The sequence below is a fragment of the Antechinus flavipes genome, chromosome 2 (assembly GCF_016432865.1).
Source record: "Antechinus flavipes isolate AdamAnt ecotype Samford, QLD, Australia chromosome 2, AdamAnt_v2, whole genome shotgun sequence".
In the NCBI taxonomy this organism is placed as follows: Eukaryota; Metazoa; Chordata; class Mammalia; order Dasyuromorphia; family Dasyuridae; genus Antechinus; species Antechinus flavipes.
Window position 1 is genome coordinate 520470934 of NC_067399.1, and position 9595 is coordinate 520480528.

At 37.6% G+C, this 9595-nt stretch overlaps 1 protein-coding gene across 2 annotated transcripts in view; it reads right to left on the reverse strand.

The window, feature by feature from the left end:
* The window catches only part of CEP152 (centrosomal protein 152), a 91710-nt gene extending 85772 nt beyond the window's left edge, over window positions 1-5938 (reverse strand). The window contains exon 1 of one of the 2 annotated variants that reach the window (XM_051980605.1): window positions 4309-5938. The gene's annotated coding sequence lies outside the window, so the exon portion shown is untranslated. The remainder of the gene's footprint in view (window positions 1-4308) is intronic. The other variant, XM_051980606.1, reaches the window with a different exon arrangement.
* Between the last annotated feature and the right edge of the window lie 3657 nt (window positions 5939-9595).

The following is a 9595-nucleotide window of genomic DNA, read 5'->3' on the forward strand; positions in this document are numbered from 1 at the left end:
TAAGACCAGTTCTTATGAATAAAGACTGAGAATTAAAAGAACTTGAGTTGGGATTCAGTTCATTTGATTCTTTTTGAAATGAATTAATAATTTTTTTTATCTTGAGTTTCTGATTTGTTTCTTATTATTATTTTGCAGTACCTAAAATCCAAAGAACACATAAAACCCAAAGGATGTTGTACTGTAAAGGAGATGATTTCTGGTGACTATCTTTTAAGAAGGAATTTTCAGTAGGGAAACTAAATATTCAAAACACATCCCTCTTTAAAAAATAACTAGAAACCAATTTGTTTTACCTTCAGAACTTTCCTGGAGCTAGCCAGAGACAATATGCAATGCCTGATTAAGTAGTTCTTTGTTTGGTAGTATCAAATCATAAAAGATAATACCCTTAATGGGTTTTTGTATCACATAAATCAGTATCAATAAAATAGAAGCAGACATCCCAATTCCAAAATATATATAATATAGTAAAACCTAAGGTATGTTCAAAAGTCCTCATACAACCAACCTAGCAAATTCCCCATTGTAAAATACTGTTATATAAAAACTTATTTTCCCTCATTAAGAACACAACTCCTTAAAAATCACTAACTTTAAAGAGATTTGCAAGCAGTTGAATGAAATGGAAAAAAAAAAAAAACTGGTTGGCAATCAGGATTCTAACCTTGTTCCTACAATCAAATAGCTGCATAATCTTGGACTAGTCTTATTAACTTCAGTCCACTGGATCTATTTTGTCATCTGTAAAATAAAACAGTTGAACTTGTTCTCTAAAGTTCTAAAACTCTTTGTTTTCAATAACATATTAAAAGTATATATTTCTAATTAGTCATTAAAAGGGCACATGCCATAAGTGAAAATCAGGCCAAAAGCCTTAATAGTGATATTTTATTTGCATAACACTAAGGTTTACAAAGTGTTTTTACCCACATTATTTCATTTCATTCTCAAAACAATTCTGTAAGGTGGGTAAGATGAGACAACTTAGGACAGAAAGAACTAATTGTTACTAAGTGGCAGGACTGAAAACTGAATTGTTTGTTTACTTTCTAATAGGTAGCTGCCTCTAATCCAGGAGTTCTTAACCACTTTGAAATCCCTGTGGCAGGGTGATAAAGACCCTTATGGACCCCTTTTCAGGATGCACAAAATATGTAAAAACTGCATAAAATAAAGGAATTACAAAGGAAATCATGTATTTAAAGTTGTTAAAATATTTAAAGCTCTCAGACACCAAGTTAAGAACCCTTATGCTAAAAGGAAATTAAATAATCTCGGTTTCTCCCTTATATCCTCTTCAGTTTTAACTTTTCAAGACTGATCTCAGGGTAGACAGCTATAGACAAGAAATGGTGTTCTCTTTTCCATATATCGTTCTAGTGACAAGAGAAGTCGTAGGAAGGATAAAGGCAGGCAGGACAGACTGGCAAGAATGGTTACATGTCAATGAACATTTTTGCATTCACATAAGCTTTTTGAGTCAACCTTCAAGCCTCATTAATGAAACAAGACTGCTAACAGACTAATTTAAACAGAAAACAAGGAAGACAGATGTCCAAGAAAATGACCAAAATATTTTGGTCAAATTTAATGTTATATACCAGTTAACAGCTAGGTTTTCTCAGAGATGACCATAGTGAGAAGGATGAACAAGTAAAATCAAAATCAGTGTAAATGACCAGTATAAATTTAAAAGGGAAAGCAATAGTATTCTTTAAAGACAGAAGATAAATGAGCAACAAAGATTGCAAATTCTACTCTGGAATATACTTATATTTCAGATAAACAGTCAATGGGACAGTTTGCAACATGAGTCTAAAGGAAATTACCTTAGAGGATATCATATCTAAATCTTTTATTTTACAGAAGAGGAAAATGTGGCCAAAACTTAAATGACAAGCACAAAGCTGTTTCTGGTTACAAATGTGAACATCTCTCATCTGTATAAAGAGTTCTGCTACATCACTAGATATAGTCACCTTTGAAAGATGTGTCTAGTCCTTGCTAGTTGTATAATCTTGGTTAAGTCATAAGTGCTCTAATTTTTCCTCCCTAATTTTATTTCATTTTTTCATCAATAAAACAGGATGCTCTGCCTAATCAGAATTGTTAAAGGGATCAAGTGAGAAAAATAAGAAAATGCTTTTATTTTCCACCACACTATGCACATGTAGGGTAGTAAAGGAATAAGACAAGCATCACTTGGGCTGCATATTGGGGGTGGAAAGCATTATAAAATTATGTATGTCCAGTCCAACCTCAGTTCCCAGTACTAACCCTGGTACTTCTTGCTTGGTTCTTAACAGGAATGACCAAATTCTGATCTTCACACTCCTTTGGCTCAATATTTGGTACAGGTCTAAGCAGAATACATTCAGAAAGGCTCACAGGCATATTATGTTAATTCCCTTCTCTCTAAGTGCCAAGTTCAAGAACTACTACACATACCTAGTACCAAAACAATCAAACAAAAAACCATGTAACTTAATGTCAAAAACTGCTAAGAAACCTACAAAATCTATTCATCCTTTCAGATGAAGACCAAGTTTTATAGAAAAAAGAATTAAAATGATTTTCTAACAGCAATTATCGATAGGTGTTACCATAACTGAAGATGAATGCAATTATTTATTATGATTGTATATGTGGAGCTGGAAGGAAGCACTGAACTCATCTAGTCTAGACCATACATTTACAAAGGAGAAAACTAAAACTCAGAGAAGGAAAGTGACTCTTCCAGGGTAACTCAAGTAGTCACTCTAAGAATTAGGATTAGAACTCAGATCTTCTGACTCCAAATTCAGTGGATTAACCAAGTACTTGTATTAAGTTCAAGATAATGAATTTAGTTTTTAAAATATTCAAAATTAGAAAGCCTTTAAGTTGTTTTTAAGCATCAAGAAATAATGCACAGAAAACATGTTAAGGCAACTGAATAAAATAAAAAACTTAGCATTTGAAAAAGTGAAGTTAAATTATCCACCAGAAAAATTACTCAACGCCATCAAGTTAGCTTATTAGTCAACTTTGAAGATAAAAGCCTCTCTTAAAGAGAAAAAGAAGCAAGATGGAGTATTACATTGATAGCTGTGACAGTGTCAGATAGAGGTAGGTTCAATCCAATCTCAGCCATCAACTAATTGAATGATCCTTAGTCACCTACCCTGTCTGCCTCAGTTTCCTCATCTGTAAAATGAGTTGGAGATGGAAATAGCAAATTACTGCATTATCCCTGCCAAGAAAACCCCAAATGGGTTCACAAAGTGTTGGACACAACTTAAATGACTCAACAAGAATAACTACCACCACCTAAAACCAGATCTTTCTAACTCTATACAGTTCAGGGATAAGATGATTTCACTGATATTAGGAACTTTCTGAGAAGGAAACATGCTAATGTTAACAATGCAGGTTGACCCTTAATGACTCTTAAGAGAGTTAGCTGGGACATAGACTTAGTTAAGTGACCTTAACACAATGCTAGTCTCATTCAGAGGTGGGAACTGAACCCAGGTTTCCTTTGAGCGGAAGGCTAGAGAAAGGAGACAGGGAGAGAAAGAGAAAGGGTTCGAAGAGACAGAGACAGAGAAACACAGACAAGTTTAGAGAGAGACAGAGAAAGACAGGAACAGAGAGAGCCTGACAGAGACTGGGGGAGGGGGGCCGGACAGAGAGGACTGAGAGACAGACAGACGGAGAGAAAGGGAAACTGAGAAAGATAAGAAAGACACTGTACAAGACAGAGAGAAACTGACCAGTGGCGGGGACCTCACTATGTGCAAGGTGGTTTAGACACTTGGGCATCTCCTTTAAGAAGAACTTCTACGTTGGGAGCGGCCGGGGGGCAGGCTGGGACACAGGGTCCAAGGGTCAAGGACGTGGCCTGGGAGGTCTTCACTTGGCGGACTCTCTAGTCTCTAGGCTTATGCCCTACCCACCTAGCTCCAAGAAAGGAGGGCATTGCTACGTCTGATCTAAAGTGGACCAGCCAGGGAAGCAGGCCAGGGTTCAGGGGGTTAAAGGCAGAGCAAGGCAGGCGCGTTAGCGTTGTCTTCAGAAGAGATCAGAACTCGGTCCTTGACAATTCCAGAATCAGGGCACTCGGCGACGCCGCGTTCTAGGAGCTACGGACCGGGCCGCGGGCCCGGGACTGGCCCGGGCTGAGGAGAAAGGGCACCTGTCGGGTATGGACTGAATGGATTATAAAGGGCCAGGGCTCCGTGGCCCGAGGGTCCCCTGGCGCGCGTCCTCAACCCTCTTCCTCACCCGCTGCTGCTGCCCCAAGAAGCAAAAAGCGACTCTCACCCGGGTCTGGGGTCTCCGCCGCCGCCGTAGCTGCGGGAGGGACGGGAACACTTGATTGGGGAACACTTTCCTGCTGTGCCCCTCCACACTACACAAACTCTCCCCCTTCCTACAACACAAACCTCACCGCCGCTTCCTTGTTACAACCGACTCTGAAGTGAAGTAGAAGCTTGAGGAGCAGCGAATTCCTGCAATCGACAAACAGAAAGCCCGAAGATGGGCGGGGCTAAATTGGCTTGAGGGCGGGACTTGGAGGCCCAGATGCAACTTTTTCCAAGCTAGGTTGCAGAATCACTCACGGTTGCGAATGTGAGGCTGTTTGAAAGCGGGCGCCAGAACTGGCGGGAAATTCAAGCACTCGAGCATTGGTGGAAGTGTAAGCCAATAGAAGCCTGTTTATAGGAGAGGCGGGTTAATAGGTTACCTAGACACCCAAACAAAGTCTAAGTGTCGTTTTAAGTAGTAGGACTTCATCCTTTTGCAAATGGGATTGAGAGAGTTCAGGAAATTTGTCCTTGTGTTTTTTTCAAGACAGAATGTAGAATCTTTAAGGGCAACATCTCTAATGCCTACCAACTCTGGACACGTAGTATGTGTGCTATGTTGCTAATAAATGCTTATTGATTGATTCTTTGATTCATTGATACACAACGAGAATGGATCTACCAAAACAGCCCTACAACAAGCACTACATCTTAACATACTGGATCCAGCCTATCTTCCCATGCCTTTGTGCCTTTCCAATGCCAAACACAGGCACTGGCTTGCACGTGGTAAGTAGCCTTTGACGGGCAAATATGGAAAACAACAACAACAAAACACCCAACGCTGGGAACAGCAGCACTCACTCCCCAGGCCACAGCTCTGCTCTTGACGGACTCCACAGCGATCACTCAGGGGAGGAATTCAGGTGGGGAGGGGTCCTATCATCCCCGACACCACCCCCTGCCACCACCAACTGCCATCACTGGAGCTGGCGAGCCAGCCTGAAGCATCAAAATGTCCCGCGGGAGAGACAAGATGAGGGATGTGCTAGGGGAGTCAAACCGCTACTCCGCCACATCCCCTACCACGCCTCCCGCTCGCTGCGCTGGGATGAAGACAGCGCACAACCCTGAGCTCAATATCCTCAGACCATGACCCTGTTGCCAGCCCAACCACCAAGTCAACATTAAGGGGAGCAACTGGCATGGGGAGGGGGCCCACGGCACTCACCATTACTATAATCATTTGCTGACTAAATTGTCACTATTGGGCACAGAAGTCCCAAAGCCCCAAGATCTGAAGAAGTAGAAATGATTTAATTAATGGAAAAGACACAAAAAATGAATTACTGCATATTTTGCTGCTAAGTAACCCTAGACCTTTCCATCTGCCCCACTACTCAAATTTCTTATATGTGTTGTCTCCCTTTATTATAATATGACGTCTTTGAAAGTAGGGATTGTCTTAATTTTCTATTTATATCCTCAACATTATACTTTGTACATAGTAAGTGTTAAAATTTTTTTCACTCACATAGTACACTTTGACTTTAATTGAATTATACACCAAACTGTATATACCTGAAATATACTTCCTTCTTATCTCTGCCTCTTACAATTCTTTGCTTCCTTGGATTCCAACTCATGTGCCACCAACCAGAAGCTTTTCCTGAAACTTTTAGTTGTTTTAGTTGTTTAGTAGTAACAGTTGAAACTGTTTAGTTGTTTAGTTGTTAATATAAATTCCTCATTTTTAATATAAGAAATTATATATAAGAATATATTATAGATACTAATGTATAACATAATTTTATGTAATATAACTTTATGAGTATATAAAATGTGTAATTAAATTATATTTGTTATGTTACATATAACATTTATAATATTAATATAATATGCATTATATATTATATATAAGAAAATAACACATGTAAAATTGTATCCTTTGTTAGAATATAAGGCAAAGATTACTTTTTAAATTTGAATTTCTAAGTGCATGGTATGTGATTAACAAATGTTAATGAATTGAATTGACCAGTAGGGAACTATAGAATAACTTAGTACAGTTTTAAGTTATTAAAGCTTTAAATTACACTAAGACTTTTGATACATCCTGTAAGAGAAGATAATGTTTGAGAGGTAAGTTGCAGCCAGAATGTGAAGAACCTCAAAAGCTGAAGAAATGAGAAGGGTTTTTCCTTTGAGTTTTGCCAATAATATATAGAAGTATGTTTATAAGCACAGAGGTAGAAAATAAGCAAATACTATCCAAAGGAAGATAAGCAGTTAGCATATTAATTTGTTTAGAGAAGAGAGTCTTTTAGGGATGTTGAAAGACTTAAATCTAAGGGAGAGAAGAAAACAGATGAACAAGAACAAATAAATTAGCATTGATTTGTTAGGTTATTGTTTTCTACCTGCACAAAACTTGCTAAGATTACCAAATAGGACACACCCCCTTTCCTTCTATAACTGACTATCCACCTGTCCTGCCATATGTTCACCATAATATCCTTTTACACACAAACATGTAACATATATCCACATATGTGGGTTTGTGTTTATATATCCATATATATTTATATGGATATGTTTTCTATACATATATGTATCTCTATATATATACATACATACATACATATGTACATCCTATGCATATTCTGGAGAAAAGGAAGGGTGACTCCCATCCACTGGATGGAATATAAGCCAGTATAACATATAGTTAAAATTTAATTTGAAAACAAAATTTAAAACATTTCATGTGCCTCATTTGTATTTCAGTGGAAATGTACAGCCAAACAACTGAAGAGATACTCAAATTTGGATAGTCTATTGGAAGAATATATTCTTGAAAAGTGTTAGACTAATAGAATGTTAGAGCTTAAAGGAAACTTCAATGTCATTCTATTCTAGCTCCTTTCATTCTAAACTAGGAACTGAAGCCTTAGGAAAAGCCATGACTTGTCCAAGGTTCTGATCAGTTGCCAAATCTTGTTAATTCTACCTTCAGATCTGTCTCCTTGGTTCAGACTGCTACTTAGTCTCAAAACTTTATCATTTCTGGTCTAATGGTTTGTAACAACTTCCTACCTGTTCTCCCAGCTTTTATTTTCCCCCTTCCCTCCACCCCATTTATTCTTTCACACAATTGCCAAAATAATTTTCCTACACATCTTACTGTAGCATGTCCCTGCCCAAGAATCTTCGGTAACATCTTATTTTATTTAATCTGATAAAGCCTAATAAATTTCACAGTTGGGCATTTTAACAGAAGTCAGAAAAAAGATAACAATCTCCCTGTACTTTACCCCAATCAAAGTACATTTAGAATATTTGGTTTAATTCTAGTTACCATCATTTAAGAAAGATGTTGGGGAAAAAAAAGAAAGATGTTGAAAAGCTGAAGATATCCAGAAGATAGATAGCAGTTGTGCTGGAAAGGGCATTGAGTCGATGTCATATAAGAATTAGTTGAAAAAAACTGGGGATATTTAGTCTAGAAAAAAGAAGCTTGGTAGGAAGGGATATAATAGCTATGCTTTCAAATATTTAAAAGACTGTCAAGAGGATTAAACTTGTTCTCTTTGGCATCTGAAGGAAGAATTGGGAGTAATAAATAGAAGCTGTAAAGAAACAAATTTAGATTTATAATCGGGGAAAAAAGGACAAACAATTCAAGCTTTCTAAAAGTGGAATGGGCTGCCTTGGGAAGGAGTGGATACCTTCTTATTGATATTACTCAAGCATGATTTTGTACCCATTAAGTCTGTTACAGTAGGGATTCTTAAAATAATACGATTCTGTAATTTAATCAGATATTATTTAGAATTTTACACTTCACCTTCTTTAAATGATTAAAATAGTACATCATATTCTTCTACATTAAAATGTCAATAACAATTCACAAAATGTGGCAGACCCAAATGATGTATGATCAGTATGTAAAATGACACTTTTATGGATTTCATGTTAATGAGGTCAGAAAAAAAGAGAAAAATAAGGAGCAGAAAAAGAGATAGGGCCATGTACAGATAAACAAATAGAGAACCAAAATGGTTAAACAACTTGTTCAGGGCATTCAGATAGTAATCATGAAATGTTTTGTATTTATACATTTATAGTTTCTACTTCTTTGAAAACTGTTTATGTCCTCTGATTACTTGTTTAATGGGAGAGTGAATGGTAATATTAGATATTTTGGATCTCTGTTAAACATTTACCTGCATTCCCCTGCCCAGATCCCTCAGAAGCTCCTAGTATACCTGACTCTGGCATCTAATTAAGGAACCAACTCACAGAAATACGGGCATAACTTCGTTCTGACTTAGAATTGAATGTGGGACATCACTTTCATTAAACTACATTCTTCTCTTCCATGTTGTTGAGGTATATACATGGCTTCTTCTGAAATGTCATTCCAGCATCACCTTCAGTTGTCTTGCCTCTCTTCTTGCTCACCCTCATTATAAAATTATTACTATGCCTTCCTTTATCTTTGGGCAGAAACCATCACAAAGTCATGAAGGTATTCTTACTCTAGGTTCTATTGCCTGCATTCATGACTGATTTCCTCCTCCAAAGTTATTTTTCTTATTCTGGTGGCCTTGGGGAGCATTCCTCAAAGCTATACCTATTGTTAACTCTTCCTAGAGGACTTGTTTGAGGTAGTTATTAGCAGAACAGAGGCTTGCAGGGTTACTGCCTCCTGTATCCCCTAGCCTATCAAGAATGGAAGCAACAGGGCAGGGGCCAAGGTGGTTCCTAGGAAAACTAGAGTAGGATCCCTGAACCTGAAAGCACTGGACAAAACTGAAAACTATTTCTGTAATTCTCAATATGCTGTTGGCTACTACTGTGACCCTCAAAGAGTAAGTGGTAAAGGGAGATAAAAAATGAAGAGAGTGTGAAAGTGACAGGAGAGACAGAGTAAGAAGTCGAAGAATCCTAGATAGAAAGGCTAAGAGAAGGAGATATTTGCCTAAAGGAGTGGAATAAGGAACACAGATTTGAGGGAGGAGTGAAAATAGTGGTATTTAGGTAGAAGAGGAGGTCAGACAACTAATATTTATTCAGGATGGAAGCTTCTACATTAAAACTTAAGGCCTATGTGTGAAGACAATGTGCAAGTAAGTTTGGAGCAGCAGCAAATACTGGTTCATAAGAGATTTTTAGCATGTTTTAGAAAGAGTTATGTGTGGAAGTAAGACTAGAATACTACTTAGAAAGACTCTTTCTACTTAAGACTACTTAAGAAGACTCATCTTTCTGAGTTCAAATCTAGTTTCAGACACTTTCTAGCT